Source organism: Bidens hawaiensis, unplaced genomic scaffold (assembly GCF_021521415.1).
Source record: "Bidens hawaiensis isolate Kalapana, Puna unplaced genomic scaffold, B.hawaiensis_p1.1 tig00005179_1, whole genome shotgun sequence".
NCBI lineage: Eukaryota > Viridiplantae > Streptophyta > Magnoliopsida > Asterales > Asteraceae > Bidens > Bidens hawaiensis.
In genome coordinates, this window is record NW_027491332.1 from 1 (window position 1) to 18,700 (window position 18,700).

The 18,700-nt window shown below is 32.4% G+C and overlaps 1 pseudogene across 1 annotated transcript; it reads right to left on the minus strand.

The window, feature by feature from the left end:
• Positions 1–169: 169 nt before the first annotated feature.
• Positions 170–1,814, minus strand: LOC143629227 (exosome complex component RRP4 homolog; annotated as a pseudogene). The gene is made up of 5 exons (XR_013152918.1): positions 1,650–1,814; positions 1,423–1,524; positions 1,042–1,087; positions 867–957; positions 170–235 (listed from the first exon to the last, which is right to left on the minus strand). The product of XR_013152918.1 is annotated as an exosome complex component RRP4 homolog (transcript).
• Positions 1,815–18,700: the final 16,886 nt, after the last annotated feature.

Here is an 18,700-nt window from a genome sequence, read left to right on the forward strand (position 1 = left end):
GCCCCTAGCGTTTTAGATGCTATTACCATTTAGGACTCTTTTACAAATCTCAAAAAGTCAAAATCAATAGAAAATCTGATTTATTTTCAACTTTATGTTGCATAGCAAAATTCTCTGAGAAAATAATTTTAAAAAAAAATAGTTTCAAAAAAGGAGGTCAGGAACTTACACAGACGACATCATTTTCTTCAAAAATGCTACGCATATTGAGCTCATCATCTGCAGTTCTCCGTCTCTAGCAATTAAAAGAATAAAATGAGATGTTAAATATACACAAATATAAAGCAATCTTGAAAAAAAAACACCGTAACACAGCTGAAAATACTCATGATTCACAGAATACACAACTCACATTACGTTATAACATTATTATTCAATAAATATATTTTTAGAGCAGCATATAACAGTATAAAACCATTGGTTAAACAGAAATACAGAATTACAAAATTAAAAGTTTTTAAAGTTGGATATTTCTGCTCCGACTTCACTTATTTGCACATTGACAGCGTCATAAGATGTTTGTGAGAAGTTGTGGCTCACAAGCTATCTTGACTTTGTGTCAATAGTTGTGTTTTTACGTAATTAAATTGTTCAGACAGAAACTTCAATTAAACATTGTGACATTGCCAGAAGTTGCATCTTCATAAGACAGAAAAGCAATACACTGGTATTCTATTTTATTACTAGAAAATATTGTCAATAGTGGTGTTTCACGTAATTGATTGGTTAGTTCTCTAAGTTGCAAATACACTTTAGATATAACAGACAGACGCACAAACGCATTCAAATTATTGACAAGAGTCGTCCACATATCAGCATAGAAAATCATATTTTAACACCGAGCATAGTTGAAGATATAATAATACCTGTATCCCGTCTGGAAAATTCATAGAAGAAAGCATCAATACTGCATGTTGGCTAAAATTAACCTCACAACTTCCACCTCTTTTGAGCCACCTTCACATATATAACCACTAATACATCTTAAAATAATAATAATAATAAATATATCATTAAAATCAAGTAATAGGTACAACTTACCTCAACAACACGACCGACAATAATATCACCGACCTCAGGCTTATACCTACACCAACATAAAACAAACCAAACCAAACAAAACAATTAATCAGGTTTCATCATATATATATATATATATAGGGGAAGTTAACGTCAAATGAAATTAACGTGGCTAATTGTGAGAATCAGTAGATTAATTACGTAATTACATCATAGAGTAATTACATAATTACTTCATGATGTAGTTATATGATTACTCTACTTGTATATATAATTACTCTATTTGATTCTCACAATTAGCACGTTAATTTCATTGTATTTGATCCAACCCTATATATATATTAGATATATATATAATATATATATATATATATATAGTATAATGAAGCATATAAAAACTACCTGGCTCTCAAAGTGCGAACATAGACGAGTTTATCAACGCGCACGATGACTCACATACAGTGTGCAACAACCTCACCATCAACCACTGTAGTCCCATGGCCACTAAAAGCGGTTACAATAATAATAATAATATAATAATATAATTTGTTCTGTCTGTAAGTAGAACAAAAATGTAAAGCAAAAACAGCACATAAATAAATAAAAAAGTAGTAGTTAGATAGGATTACTTGAGAATGTTGTCTTCTTGGTTGACGGGAATGGTGTCAGCGACGGTGACGGAATTAGCAGCGGCAGAGAGAGATTCGAGTGCTGTTTGCAGCCTTACTTTCTGCGTCTGATTCACTGCTAGATCCATGCCTCCCATCTCAACCTCAATCTCAATCTCTCTTGTATTGTATTGATGCTTTATTTAAACCCTCCCTCAATATAAAAACAAATAAAAGCCCATCATGATTTTGGTATAAGCCTGCCCGGACCCGAAGTTTTATCGTTATTAATATTTTTTTTATATTTCTAAAAAAAGTATAGTTGTGTGTTAAAAAGTTTTGTTCTAAAGATAATTTGAATTTATGTGGGCTAGCTCATTTTTTTTAATGGAAGGTCTCACGTTCAAGGCCCGGGCAAAAGTATAGTTTAATATTATTGATGCAAAATAAAAATAGGTGAAATTTGTTGTTAAAAAAAAATAATAAGAAAATTAACTTTAATTCACACATGTCCGAAGTAAGTAGCGATTGACTGATGTTAGCTTAATTAACTGAATCATATTTTTGAATAAACTAACCTCGATTGGTCGTAAAAAATTAAACCAAAGTTATGATAAGGGTATGGTAAGGGTGGAGACGGGGCACCCTCGGTAACTTGAAATTCGTGTATGGTGCCATATTTTGCTACACATTATACTTTGAATTGGGTATCCCATTTAGAGTACATGTGTGTGTTGTTGGTAATTATGTGACAACTCTTAATATATGTATAATTCATTAATGATAATTAAACATTATTATCAATATAAACACCTAAAATGTATGTATGTTTAAACATCCAAAGTCTAGCAAATATCATACATTTCATACATACATCCGTTAGATAATTTTTAGGAAATACCTCGTCACATACACAATAACCCAACACTCATGAACGTTGGTGGTACTATATTTTGAATAGTAAAATAATACTTTTTTATTTTCTGGAAAAAACGACAATATATATTTATATATACGTATATAAATAACGACTCTAAACCGTGTCTGATATGTAATGATACTGTATATTCGGGTGAACAACACCCGCGTATACGAACATACACATAACTAAGTGAGTATTAAACCTAAACATAAGCATAACTTTAGGACTACATAAATAATTAAATATACTACATGCAATTATACAAATACAAGAAATATACCCCAGGTTACAAGCACCTATATGAGTGACCTAAACCAACCAAAATATCACCAAGTATTTAGATGCTCTACTCTAACTTAGCTACAACCCACACAATTCACCACTCTCTTCGCTTTCCCTTCAATCTGCTACACACACACTACACGAGTAGTCCGAGTGTTGTATAGTATTAGTATGCAACTTACATGAATCTTGGATAGACATTGTTGTCGTGGTTTTGCAACTGAATCCTGCAATTGTGTGCGTTTTTTTCATATTGCATTTCCTTTGATTTGGATCAATGATGTGTTTAGATACTAGTTCCATTTTGTCCTAGCCAAAATGCATCAAAAATATCAGTAATGCTCGATATCCAATCTTGATTTCAACCGCAAACACAATTCGTAAACATTTCAGCTCACTAAGATAAAGAATTAAAGAATATGAGCCGGTTCGGCAATGTGATAAAAGATCAAATTCATTTATGAAACATTTTCCTGCTTCTTGACCCATTTTGGACTTTGGAGCATATCATATCAACTGGTCAGATCATTCCAATCACTCGTGCAAGCAAGAACACGAGTTTGGTTATCGGATATAAAACACAGTGGCGAAGCTTGGACTAAACACACCGGGGGGGCGAACTCAAAATGTATACAAAATTTCACAAACGAAGGTGGGTCGGGCTCAAACTTTCGGCCAAAAACGGCTAAATTTACACTACGTATAAAAAATTGCGACCGAAAAACGACTAAATTTTACACTACGTATAAAAATTTCGGCCGAACAAAGACTAAATGTAAACTACATATAAAAAATTTCGACGAAAACGAGTAAATTTCACTGCTAGCGTAAAAAAACAGGGGGGTCGGGGTCACCCCGGGCCCTAAGGAACCTTCGCCACTGATAAAACATGTTGGAAATATGTAAAAAAAAATAGAATTCATTCAAAAAAACTTTTTAAATATCTTACTAATTTATTAAAGCAATACAAATTCTGCCACATGACATTCTACTAGTATGTCCACCTAGGCCTCCAACTCACTATATTTTCATTCTAAGAGTCTCTCTATTATGCCACGTGTCTAATAACCATATACCCAGAAAACATAACCCGCTCCATTTTCCATAACTCACAACTAATCCAACCAGTCATTTTTCTCTCTAACATCTTCACGAATATACTAACCCTAATCCGCCGCTCATATTTAGGTTGAATTTCGACGGTCATATTCCGACTTCTATATTATTCACCATCAATTTTTTAATCTACCATGCTATTCTTCAGACCATATGTGAACATGTCTCCAATCGTTTGGATCCGTTCAATTCATCGTTTGTCAGAGGAGATGTTATAAGGTTTTTTTCCTCGATTCATGATTGTTTATAACAGATTTATTCTCCGATGAATATATTAAAGGTAATTAACAATCCATTCTTGCGCATATTAGTTTAATAGTATACTAAGATCTGATGAATATATTCCGGCCAAAATTGTTTCGTTATAATATCAGATGAATATATTCCGGCCAGTTTGTTATAAGCATAATTTTATGTTTAATAAGATTTTCCGGTTGAATTTGTTATTTTTTTGGTTTAGTGAATATTCAGAATTGAATTTCCGTCCAAAATCTTAATTGTTTTTCCGGCCAATTTTTTATTGTTTTGTTTGTCCAATTCTAAAATTTTCCGTCCAATTTTTTATTCCTTTGTTTTTGTATATAAAATTCTGTCTAATTTATGTTTATTTCCGTCCAATTTCCGTCCAAGTTTTAATATTTTTCCGGCCAATTTTTATTCAGTACTCTTTAAAGTTTTCCTGAAATATTAATTATAAAATTACTATTTTTTATTAACATTTACTAATATTAAATTATAATATTTCATCTTCCAAATATAATTTATTCTATATTTTAATAACAGTATTAATGTACATAACTGATTCCATTATTAGTTGACCTTTTGACTATAATTTGAAATTCAAATTCAAATTATTAGTAACTATATATAAATGTTTGACTAAATTAACTATAATTTAGGAAATAATTATGTTTTTATATAATATTAAATAAAATTATACGTATATAATCATACTTTCTAAATATACTTTATTTGATAATCAATGTTTTATTTTTGGACATTATTATTTGAATACAAATTATTTTTGTAATATATAATCTTCAAGGCATAATTTTATTTGATACAAATTATTTTTGTAATATATAATCTTCAAGGCATAATTGTTCTCTTAATTTATAATAAAATAAATTTACAATATGTTACAATTTACAATAAGTTATTTTTGGATATGTTATTTTTGGATATAATAATTTACAATAAACCGGTTATTGTATTCAAACTTATTTATAGCAAGGTTTAAAACATAATACGTTTAAAAAAATTAATATTATCTAAATTCTACTATATAATATCTAATCACATATTCAATTTTCATAATTTTGATAATCATAGGCCTTTTATTCCATTCGTATCTTCTGACATGTAAGCTTCTACACTGTTAATAATTGTGTTTAGTTTTCGGTCACTTTATTAACTGTTTTATATTTTTATTGTAAGCATATGACAATAGAAGCTCAAACATTTACCATGCTAAATGAAATTAATGTTCTCAAAACATCAACATCAACTCTTAAGGTTAGAGTTTGAGGCTTTGGAGCATCAAAGATAACAAAAATGTCAACGAGGATTTATTGATCGAGATGGTTTTAATGGATGAAGATGTAAGTGTCTATTTCTTAATCTGTATATGTTATACACTTCTATAGTTTTTAAATTCTCACAAATATGAATTTCTTAATGACAGGAGAATCGAATCCAAGCCACCGTTTACAAACAGGATATATTTCGTTTCAAAAGATTCTTGAAGGAAAGCTCTACTCTGACTATTGTTAATTCTAGCGTTGGTCTAAATGGATCAAACTACAGAGTGATTGACTCTCCCAACAAATTAGTGTTGGGACCAAACACTCATGTTAATCCATGTTAAGAGTTTGAAGGTCGCATGTTTGGATTCAGAATGATTTCATTTGAATCAATAATCAATAAAACAAATTTCTTTGAAATCCACAATTGGTATAATAGTAGTTTTATTCAATTAAATATTTATTAATTTTACCCTAAGATTTCCAATTGATGTTTTACTTATTTTTTTATTTATTGCTGTTAGATATAATTGGTCACGTGGTTTATGTCTTCAAGAGCAACGTTTCAAACGTCAAGACAAAAACAAGCGTACAATGAAGTTATGTGATTTAAGGTACCAGTATTTATAACCAGTCATTATTGTGTTTAGTACATAGATTTTGTTATGTAAAATTTAACCCTTTTACTTTTTTAATAAATTGTTCATAAACGACTTTTTTTGTAAATTTTTTTATCTGTAGTTTGTTTGGTTTGCTGAATGGCAATGATGTCGGTGTTCGTAAACCGATTCCAGTGAAGATGCTGTCGTCTGTTGATGATGAGTTTTTGAAAGCTACAGATTTGTTTAACATTGGTGATATTTGTACCATTATATTTGTAAGTTAATTATTAAATTCCTTCTTTTATACTATTTATCTTTCAAGATTTATTGAATATTTCATAACTGGTTTTTTACTTATTTACAGCCTAAGAATATCATTATTCTTGATACAATTAAGGCCATATGTCCAGATACTGAGTGGTATTACATTGGCTGTAATACTTGTAGCCGTAAACTCATGGAAAATAATTGTGAAGGGAGAAATTCATATGAATGCAAAATCGAAAGATGCAATGTGTTAGGTGTTCATCCTACACCTAGGTACTTCGTGAAAAAAAATTCAAACTTTTATTTTTTCAGATATATAATTCTCTGTCTTGCTTTCTATTAACCTATTTTAAAATTTATGTAGATTAAAGATCAATATAAGGGTTCAAGATTCGACAGGAGTTGTTTCGTTGACTCTCTTTGATAGAGATGTTAAAATGCTGATCAACAAAACTGCAGCTGAATTGATTGATTCTCAAAAGCAGGTTTGTTTTCAATTACTATATATGATTTATTATAAAGCATTGTTATTATGTTGTTTGTTTAACAATTTGAAATATTAAGCTTTTTTTTCACTTATTTTATTACAGAATGAGGTTAAAAACGGTGGATTCCCTGCTGAGTTGGATTGTCTTTTAGAAAAGAAATTTGTTTTTAAGGTCGATGTGGCAGACTTCAATTTCAGAAACAACGTGAAAGATTATGGTATAAACAAGCTTACTGATGACACTAATATTCTCACTGAATTACAGAAAAGGCAGAATGGTCGTTTGGTAATTATTTAATACTAAATTTATTTTATAGTTAATGTTATTTTATAAATATTTTCATTAACTGATTTTATGGTTACACTTATTATTTTCAGCAAACCGATTCTAATTCTGTTTCATTGGGGGCATCTATGTCAGAATTTCAATCATCCGGTTCAGTTTCCGTTAAGGTATATATGTTTGTTAAATATGATAATTGAAACTTATAAATATATGTGACACAAAGATGTGTGACATGATTTTGTGATGTTGATTACTTTGTTAATAACAGATTTCGGATATTGGAGATAACCAAACTCCAAGTTCAAATGTTGATGGTCAAGATGTGGCAAATGAGGAAAAAGGAATGCCAACGTCTTCTGACGATAAACTTAAGAGAAAATTGGTTGAAGTTTTTGAAGTTGACGATCAAGCTAGCATGTCGGTCACTAAGTTTAAGTCAAAGACTATTGAAGAGATGGGGAACACCAGTGAATCATGTGATTTTGCAACTATTTTAACTCCTAAGGTGGAGAAGGATTATAAGTGAACGGTTAACTTTGGTTTCGAATTTATTCGTTTTGGTTTTACATGTTAAGTATTTTTAAGAGTTTTGGATATTTTTTGTTTGGTTTTATAAACATGTGTTTTTTGGAACGACTATCTCTGCTACTTGGTTGTTTTTAACAATTTATCATTATTTGAATGTTTGATTATATTTATGTTTAGAGTTATTTTTATTTAATGTTTGGTTATTTGTTCTATATATAATCTATTAATAAGGACTCTGCCATGCATTTTGAATGTGACACAAACATAATTTATATTCTAAATTCCAAATTAATTTTTATAATATGAACTTTAGATTTGTAGGTTATACATGATACCTTTTTAATGCTTAGATGTTAGTAATTATTAAACATGTTATGTTAAGTTTAATTTAATTGAATATTGTGTTGTTTTTATAACCTTTCAGGTGTTTAGAAAATGGGAGTTTATGTTGGTATAACTTTTGAAGACTTTGATAATGTTTTAATATCAAAGAACATGGTTAGTGTTTTTGTTAATGTCTTTTAGTGGTTTAGTTTAAAATAGACAGAATTACAAATTTTGTCCTTTAAAAAAAGCCAAATTACGGTTCGTGTCCTTTTCTAAGTTTCCTTGCAGGCGGTGTACTTTAAACTTTTTTTTTCTACACGTTATGTCCTTTACGCTAAATGGGTTAGAAAAACTCAGTCAAATGACAACATGTGCATAGCATGTGAGGGCATATTGGTCTTTTCGTCTATATCCTTTTATTTATAACACCTTCCTCTCCTTTGTGCACCACCACCATCACCACCACACCTCCCTTCATCTCTATTACACCTGCAAATCACATTATTTCCAAATCGAAGTCCCAATTCCAAATCAAACCTGCAAATCGTGACTTACAAGGGTCGAATTGAAGATCTGAACTCGTTTTTCTTTGTATTCACCGGAAACCTGCAACTCGTTTTTCCGGCAAGTAGATCCTAACTTGGACATTTCATCGAACACCTGGAGTGCATTCTTCACCAACCCATTTTCCGCATACAATTTCAAGACAATATCAAACACAGTCGGTGAAAACCCGAATTCCCGATAAACCCTAACTAATTCAGCCCAAACCCACATCCCCAAACGCTCATCTTCCTCCAAAAATCCAATCAAAACCCTTAATTGAGAGAGTGGTTATAGCGTCATAACGACGGAGAACGAGCAGACGGCAGATGGTGTCGACTATTTCGGGTCGGGTCAAGTCGGATATGTAACGGAGGTGAGTTGATTGGTGGGTTGTGAAGTGGCGAAGGAAGAGTGTGTGTTTGAACATTGGGTTTGTTGTGACGTGAAGTGAAGATATATCATAAAATGGTACAAAGTTACCGGAACTCCGACTCCGATAACTGAACCTACCGGCCGTCCTCGCTCGTCGAGACTCCAACAATCGATTAATTATAGCATCCAGCAAACTAGCTATATCCCCTGACCACACTGACCCATCGATTTGAAAAATCCCCAAATTCTAGGTTTTATAAAATAACAAACCATAGGTTTTCATATGGAATGATAAGAAATTAACATAAACATGAATAAAGATAAACGACGGCTCTGGTGAATCTCGTTTAATGGTGGTGGATGGCTGCAGGTGGATGTTGACGGAAGTTAGGTGGGACGATGATGCTGGTATGATCTTGGTTCTCTCGACGACATCGGAATTATGTGGAATGATGATGCTGGTGTGGTCTAATTAATGGTTTGATTAGCTTAATAAGTACATGTTTATTATAATTACTTTTTTTAACAGCCAGCTAAGACAACTGGCGGGTCACTAACTTATATAAACATTTTATTCCGCAAGCCTTCAACCACCATCGACACATGCTACCACCGTAAACCGTCACCTGCAACCACCGCAAGCCTTTTAAGATCTACTTGCCGGAAAAACGAGTTGCAGGTTTCCGGTGAGTACAAAGAAAAACGAGTTCAGATCTTCAATTTGACCCTTGTAAGTCACGATTTGCAGGTTTGATTTGGAATTGGGACTTCGATTTGGAAATAATGTGATTTGCAGGTGTAATAGAGATGAAGGGAGGTGTGGTGGTGATGGTGGTGGTGCACAAAGGAGAGGAAGGTGTTATAAATAAAAGGATATAGACGAAAAGACCAATATGCCCTCACATGCTATGCACATGTTGTCATTTAACTGAGTTTTTCTAACCCAGTTAGCGTAAAGGACATAACGTGTAGAAAAAAAAGTTTAAAGTACACCGCCTGCAAGGAAACTTAGAAAAGGACACGAACCGTAATTTGGCTTTTTTTAAAGGACAAAATTTGTAATTCTGTCTTTAAATTAACTTATTGTAATTTTGAAGTTTGAATCTTAAGACAGTGTAATTTTATAATACTTTGGTAACAAATATGAACAAGTATTATGTTAAGTTAACCGTATGTTTAAATTGATTTTTTGTAGTGACATGTTATTTCACCCGCGTGTCACGTGGGTCTATACCCTAGTAAACTAATAATTCAATAGGGACGAGCCAATCACACTGTTTAAACACAAGTCCAATACACATGAAATGATGACACACCACCCCAAAACGTTGAATCAACCCATGAAAAAGAGCTTAAGGCTCTAAGACCATGTGCATTGGTAACTAAGCGCATATGGTGTTTTTTGATACTTAGTGTCCCAATCAACACTTACTAGTTTTGCGAAAATTGGTGTAGTGGTAAAATGCTCCATAACTAAGCTCAAAACCAAGTGGTGCAGTGGTAACTAAGCATGTGATTGGACAACCAATCTCGCCACCAACGTTGTATCTACAACATTCTAACCCAAAACTAAGCTCACAACAGGGAGGGGGTGTTTTTTTTTTTGGGAGGGGGGGAGGGTTGGTTCTCGTTCCCTCCACGACATGATCACTACGTGTTGTCTAAGTTAGTTTATTAGAAAGTGTGCCTTTACATATGGGCTTCTTAAACCATAGGTTTTTTTTATTCAAACTGCCTATAGTTTTGTTATGGGTTGGGCCTTTTTTTCTTTAATGGTGGCAATGAATATATATGGGTTGAGCCCGTTTGTTTATTAGAAAGTGGGTGTTTTCAAGAAGCGTGTTTGTTTTGATTGATTGATATGTGGCATGACTTCCCGTTAAAGCATAAATCAACCTTTACACCTTTTGACTTTTTAAATGAGAATCCACCATTGTACCATGGCGTAGGGCATATTATTGAATAAATGCGTTTTAACACAAAAGAAAACGATGGCAACGGTTGTCAACCTCCCTTCCAAAAGCGTGCTCATAAAGGTCATTTTAAAAGAGCCTAGTAGACCCTCCAAAGGCCAACCACAACCTAACCTTTCTTCAAAATAGTTAAAAGATGGTAAGCCCAAATCCCCACATCATAGTATCGAAACTTTTAAAAGCAACCATCTTTTTAACTCGTGTTCCATACACGTATGCTTTAAAAAAGTATAAATATTCGAGAATCTGATTAACCTCAATGCATCGTGTTATGAAATTTACGCAAGCCCTTTTAAATTAATTGAGATACTTTAGATGACAAAAGTGAAAAGCAAGAACTTGATTGAACAATGGACCAAACCTTACACACAATATTTCACTTGTGAAAGGCATATATGCCCATAACATGGCCATTTAGCCTTGGTTAAGACCAAATATGCCACTTTTAAATTGTGCCCATTTCATAAAGTTTTTATGAAAATGACTTTTTCTTTAAAAAAAATTTAACAATAATAGTGAAAAGTAGGTTCCCCAACTAGGCTAAACATGGGTACCTATACATGGTTAAGTCCAAGGGTGAGTTGGCCACAAACTTTGTGTTAAGTCTTCCATTATTGAGGCTTTACCTGAGAAAGCAAAAGAAAATAACTTTTTCCACAGTGATTGGAAAAGCTCCCAACAAGGAATAGATATCCCCACTTTCTCACCAGCACACCATGATTTGATGTCACTCCATTCACTACTATCATTTTATTTTATTATTTTTTATAATCTTTTCTTGAGATTTTAAAGAATGTCAAATATGATAACATACTAACTAGTAACTTCATAAAATCATATATAGTATGCAATATCTATCCAACTTATAAAAGGGTGGGTGGGGTGCCTAGCTCGCATCAAGCGAGCTCGTGTGGATTGAGCTAGCACCTGAGTAGTAAAACTCGGGCACGGTGGATCAAATGTTACTCTTTATTTCCCAACAATAATAACACAATTTAACCTCCATTTAAAAAACATCTTTATATATTAAATGCGCATTTCACCTTCACATCTTTTACAACTTTCTCGATTCTCATAAAAAAAATTCTATATTTTTATAACTTTCTCTCACACACACACAAAATACTCAAATATAGAGTTCATACAAAAAAAAATCCCGTTCGGCATCAAAATGGAAACAAATTAGGCCAAAGGTTTGAAATTCTCAACCGTCAAGCCAAGTTTGAAATACTCAACCGTCAAACCAACATATAGTTTTTACAGGGCCGGCTTTGAAAATTCACGTGCCTCGGTCGGGTCGAAAAAAATATGTTCCTTAAACCTTAACGTACTAAATAATGTAAACACATTTTTATACGCCGATTAAAATTATAGCGATAAACATAAAAATTAGAAAATCATGATATTATAATGAGTTTATGACACACTTAATAGTTTAATAGCTAATTGAGGATTTGTGAAGCTCTCATAACATTTTTATAGCAAATTGGTGAATTAACTCTTCGCAGTTTATGCTCTCTAATGTTCCGTTCTTGATAACTTCCATCGCCAACCCGCTAAGTCTTTCTTGAGGCATTTTGGGTCGAAAATAGGATTTCAATAACTATAATTTTGAAAAATTCATATTTTCAGATGCTACCGTGACTGTTGGTGTTCGAAGACGACGTGGCTACTGGTCTTCGAAATCGATTTTGCTCTTATTGCGCCTATTCGTCTCTTTTATTTATTTAACTTATATTGATTAATTAAAAGTACTTGGCCTTTTTCAAATTTTAGTGGGCCTATTGGTTAATCCAAAAAGAAAATGGAGGCTAAAAGGTGTTTGAGTAATATAAAATTAGTGTGATTATAAACATTCGGGTATTCTACATATATAATATCGAGAATTTTTAAAAATTTTGTACCCCAAAGAAAACGTGCCCCTGCCGGTCGCCCCGCTTTGCACACCCCCAAGAGCCGCCCATGAGTTTTTATTATACTGAAGAGTAATACTAACGTATTTTATTTATATCATTCAAATAATAATACTAACGTTTTTTTAACCTATTTTTACCAATATTGTTTTCAAGATATTTACCCGAATAAGTGGGGTTAGTGGTTCTACACTGCCAAAGAAAATAAAGAGTGAAATCAAATCAAATCTGATTCGCTTTTGGGTGACAAGCATTGTTTTATTACAATACGAATCAACTATATGGTTAAAAATAACATAAACCGAAAGAGACACATGATAATGATCACAAATTAAAGTTTGATTGAAATTTTCAATGAATGGAATCATGGGGATGTGAATGGAATTTGGTACTCGTTGGTCCCCAATTTGCCCAACCTCTTCATTTCTTTATGTTTCACTTTTTATAATGTTTGTAACACATGTGTAGGCACTAGAATAGCTTGCTAATTGTGGTCTTATAATGTAAACAGTTACCAAAGAGTTTTTTTCTTAACGCTTCAAAGAGTTTGATAAACCTTTACCTTTTCAACATGTGGATTCAAATCTCGTGATAGTCAATAATCAAGGTGTAACTTAGAAGTAGATTAGATATTGGAGAGTGTGTGATTTGCCGTTAAAAAGATTATTAATAACACTTATCTTTATTATTGGTGAACAAGTTTTTTTTAATAGTTTTTTATTTCAATTGTGGTCCCGCCAAGAAAGATTTTCTTGTTGACTTCATCGTTTGAATATGAAAATAGTCTTATCAAGAAGAACTGGAGAAAATAACCTCATCAAAAAAGATGACTGATAAAATGGTCTTTGTGCTAAGAAAGTAGCCTAAATAAGAAGATTCATGAAGAAAATGATCGTATTGTTGAAAAGTATTGTGATTATCAATAAAGAAATAAAGATATAAATGATGTTTTGTAATGTATATAATAAGAGAAAAATAATAACTTTGTAGTGTCGTATTAATATATAGTCATTTTAACAAAATTTTACCAAGTAGGCATGAGATACACGACTAAGAATGATCATGGGATTTCGATCAATAAGAAACATGTATGGATTCATATGTGTGTATGCATGTATATACATTATTTAGTAGGTGAAAATAAAAGAACAACTAAAACCAGACACATGATTCAAAATCATGTAGCAAGTAACATGTATATTTGGATGAATGTGAGTGGATGGATGTATATAGGTCGTTAGTGGATGTTTGGAACGATGTGAGTGGATTGATTGCTAATTTTGCAACCTTTTAATTGCCTAGTTAGTTTTTTGTTTTAACAGCCATATTTTCGTTTACTTAAAATACATTCAGCAAGTAGCTAGTCGCGTCAACTTACAAACACCAGTTCAAATTCACACCCTTTAGCATCATTCTTACCGTTCTAAGCCATATATATTCCTCTATACTTTACCCATAAGAACGACTAGTTAAGAATAGGAGGTAAAGAGTTCAATATATGTGAAGTGTGACATTTAGTCATCCAAAAAAATGTCTTCTTTTAGTCTATTGATTGGTACCCCTTGTATTGTTAAATTACGTATCATTCCATCTCGAGCCCTTACCTTTAAACGTTCTTTAAGCATGTCTCTAACCTCAAATGCATAAACAGGGGTGATTCCGCACCAATTGCTTACAAACTACCAAATAACCAAGGCTACATAGCATAATATTTGAACTTGTTCCACCATTTCCGGTGATTCTTCACATAATGGGTATAAGTCGGTTGCTTCAAGTATCCCTCATTTATGTAACATATCTGATGTCGGTATTTTGTCCATTTTCGCTTTTCACTCGAGGTTTACTTTTAGAGGCACCCACTGGATCCCATCGATAACAAAAACTGGTTCAACTTGAATATACTTTTCTAGTCCCAATATGCAAGACTTAGATGTAAACTCACCATTATCTCCAAGCTCCATTTCCATTCATCTTTCACTGTTCTTAAGACCATACCGGGGATTAGATCCAAATATTCCCACAGCGTCGGTTTTCGTGACCATGACCATCTCCAACCATTTACGAACGACCCATCTATCGTTTTTCCCTTAAGGAGCACATGTTACGCCTTTCTAGCTTGAATAATGAAAGGAATTTTTAGCAGTGTCCGATCTCCCACCCAAAGATTCAGCCAGAATACTATTGATCTATAGCTATTAAATTAGTCTGGATAAATAAAAGGACAAAAAAAGGAATACTAAGTGTGGGTTAGTGTGTTATATTGATACAAATTAAGAAAAAGAAGATAAACATATAAAAAGAATAAATAACTTGTAACACAACTATTGTTTTACATCTTTCAGTTTAAACCTAACCCACACACTAAACTTAAAGCTACAAAATGTATACACCTCCCCTTTTCATATTTTATCATGAGTGTATCGTAATCATATTTTTTAAAGTCATATATTTAAGAGTCTTTTTCAATTGGATTTAAGTGGGTACATTATTAGCCCTAGGCCCTAGCCTCCCTTTCTCCTAGATATTTTCTTAAAAAATTTTAAAAGAGATTGTCTAAACAAACCCTCTTCACTTAAACTCCCTCAAGCTATTAGTATATGCGTTGTCGGTTAACTAGAATATGCTATTAAACGTACGTTTGTCATATAGATAATGAATTTTAACTAACTCATTCTTTAACTATCACGTTATAATTTAACTAAAATTTAATTAAAAGTAAAAAAGGAAAAAAAAGTGTGTTTGCATGAGATTGATTGGTGGAGAAAGTGGACGCCACACACCCAAAGTGTGGGATGTTGTTTGAGAAATGGCTCCAAGGCGCAAAGATGATTTTGCAAATGCATGGGTGATGGTGGTGGTGTGATTTGGCGGAGACAATGGTGTTAGAGGTGGGAGGGGTAGTACGCCAGTACCCCCCCACCCCCAACAACAGCGTACGGCCTTAGGAGTACATCAACATCTTTAAGCTTTCCACACCAAAAGCCATTGTTAATTGTGGCATATGTGGACCTTAATATCGAAACCACGGACCATCTTTTAGTGAATTGCAGTTTCACACACACTATTCTTGCCGTGATATTATCCTTGGTGAAATCACCCTATGTAGGTGATCATGGTTTAATACAAGAAATTCTAGAACTCCTAAAATATCAAAAGGTCTCAAACTCTCAAAGGACTCAGAGATGTTGATCCGAGCAATATAGCAATCTCAATTTAATTGATTTCGAAAGCATGGAACACGAAGATATAGAAGAACACGAAATGCTCAGTAACAAAGATGATTAGTGAGATTAAGTCGGTCCTCTTCCTTTGGGTGAAAAGTAGAAGCAAATGGGCCAGCTAGACATAGGAGGCCGATGTTTAATTTTGAAAAATTATTACCTTTGTAACTCGTTTGTTAATTGTTCGATTTTTTCATTCTCCTTGTATGTTTCGGGCTTTTTGCTTTTGGCTAGATGGTTTCCGATTGTTATTTTTAATATATTGGGCCTTAAAAGAAATTCATATTTTTTTTTGTTTTTTATGAATAATATATTTATTAGTATCGAAAAAGATTTGCTCAATTTATCAATCACATTCCGTGGGTCATAATCGATTCGTTGAGCACCGAAAATCAAGACTAAGGTCAATATGATGCCACGTCTTAATTAAATAATGTCTTCTCGTTTATCTTTTTGATTATTCATATTTTAGGAAGGAAAGGAATCTTTGCCAACCTTTTAAGGTCAATTTAAGTATTTAACTATAGGTCACATGTCAATTTTTTTACTACTAATAAACATTCGTAATCTTGTAAGAGACTGACAAAATTCATTCTTTTAAGACTCAAACTCATAATCTTTTCGTAGAAAAGACCCTTTAAAAATTCTTCATGAACACCCCATTTAAGTAGTGATGACAATCAATTTTAATCCTTCTAGTATGTAACTATACGAGACAAATTATTCTAAAAGGTTTGACTTGATTTTTCAGATTTTAAAATTTTTGTTAACTTGTAACTATTATTTTCTAAGAACTTAAACACGTATTATTTTCTAAGAAAATGAAAAGTTATTTTGGGCTACCCCACTAAAGAAAGTAAATAGTAACAAAGGGTGTGAATACAAGTTTCATCCGTCCAATGTGGTGTGTAATCTATCATGTCAACGTAATTGTACCTAGACATGATTTATGTCACATTAATCTATTTTAACATATAAGTCACAATTATAGAGAACTTTTGTGACAAATGATAAATGCATCAATGTGTTAATACAAGTGTTCCATTTAAAAGATAGATAATATCTTGATATATTAATCAAGTTCTTATGAAATCACCCATGATTTTTCCTAACTATAATTTTGGTATGTGTTATTATCACACAGTTGTAAACACATGTGCAATTGACATACCGTAAGCTTCAAATGTATCGTACGTCCTCAATTGTGTATCCTTGTTATTAGGATCATTACTCTGTGTCCCTCTAAACACGAAGTACTTTAGTCTAGGGCACCATGTTCCGCAGATTAAGTATCCTCGTGTACTCCTCATAGAGTCTAAAATGCTTTGTCAAGTGACGGAAAAGATGATACTCAACTGATGTCTACTAGACTGAGCAGCGTCACATTTATAATACTTTTTTCAAGATTTTTGCGATATCTGCTTAGTCCAAACCATGAAAGAGAGTTTTCTTTGTAGTCGAAATCAGTACATCAATGTAAAACACACATATGTTATAAAAATAACTAGTGATAACTAAACTATAAAAAAACAATATCATTAAAACGTACTCCAATCTTGACATGTCACATGGTATATTTCACAAACAAAACCTATTCATAGTTTGTAAACAACTTACAAATAATAGTAACATCAGTTTGTTCTTCTATCGACTATCAGCATTGTGTTCTTCATCTATATTATAAAATGATAGTAGTGGTCTGTGGGTAGATCAGTTCTTTACGTGGATCATTGTAAAATTTAGCTTTAGACCTTTATAAAAGGTTCAAACCTTGTTAAAACATTGTTCATTAATGGGTTTAAATTAAAACTTTAGATACAATAAGATTTTTATTTTTGTCTTGAAAAAAGTTGTCATGACCATTTTGAAGATCTGCCCAACTGTCTGAATAGACATGTCTTGTTTGAATTTGTTTCTTAAGCACTAAGAAACATTTGTTTAAATTTTATACTTCATCAAAACCTTTGTTAAACACTAAGGTGATGTTTGTTTATATCTGAATGGAACCATTCAGATGTAAACGTCTGATTCATTCAGACTTCAGACTGTTTGGTTTCAAACACAAAAAATATCTGAATGGTTAAAATTATGTCTGAATCATTCAGACTTGTTATTGTTGCTAAATGGGACAGAGACTCATTCAGATCTGACTCATTCAGATCTGAATGAAACAAACGACCCCTAAATCTATTAATAATAGTTTTTGAACATAATGAGTTGGTCGTAAAAAAAGTAAAAGAATACGAAAAAAAAGTTGATAAGTGATTAAAAATGTTTTGTTGGCTTTTCACCCTTTTGTCTTTAAAAAACTTTAAAATCGTTTAGTAAATATATTAAAAACAATATATGTTTAGTAAGAAAACAATTCCTGACACACCAGTTGACTCTTCTTGTCGGCTCAAAGAGAATGAAGTGATCTCATTGAAAGTAAGAAGGGGCCCACGTATGTTTACAGTCTGAAGGCAACGCTTTTGGGAGGAGAAACTGTCATCCCCGTGCCTTCTCTAAAATAAATATCGCCTTTTCTTTATAAATTGTTAGAATAAAATGTTTTCAGTTCAAGTTTAGTAATCTGTTTTCTAGCAACTAGTTGTTTTCATTTCTATTAAAAAAAATCATTAAGTAAAAAGGTTTAGTTAGCTTTATAATAAATTTCTACTCTCATCCAAGTGCACAAAAAACCCGTATCCAAAATCGGACCCGAAAA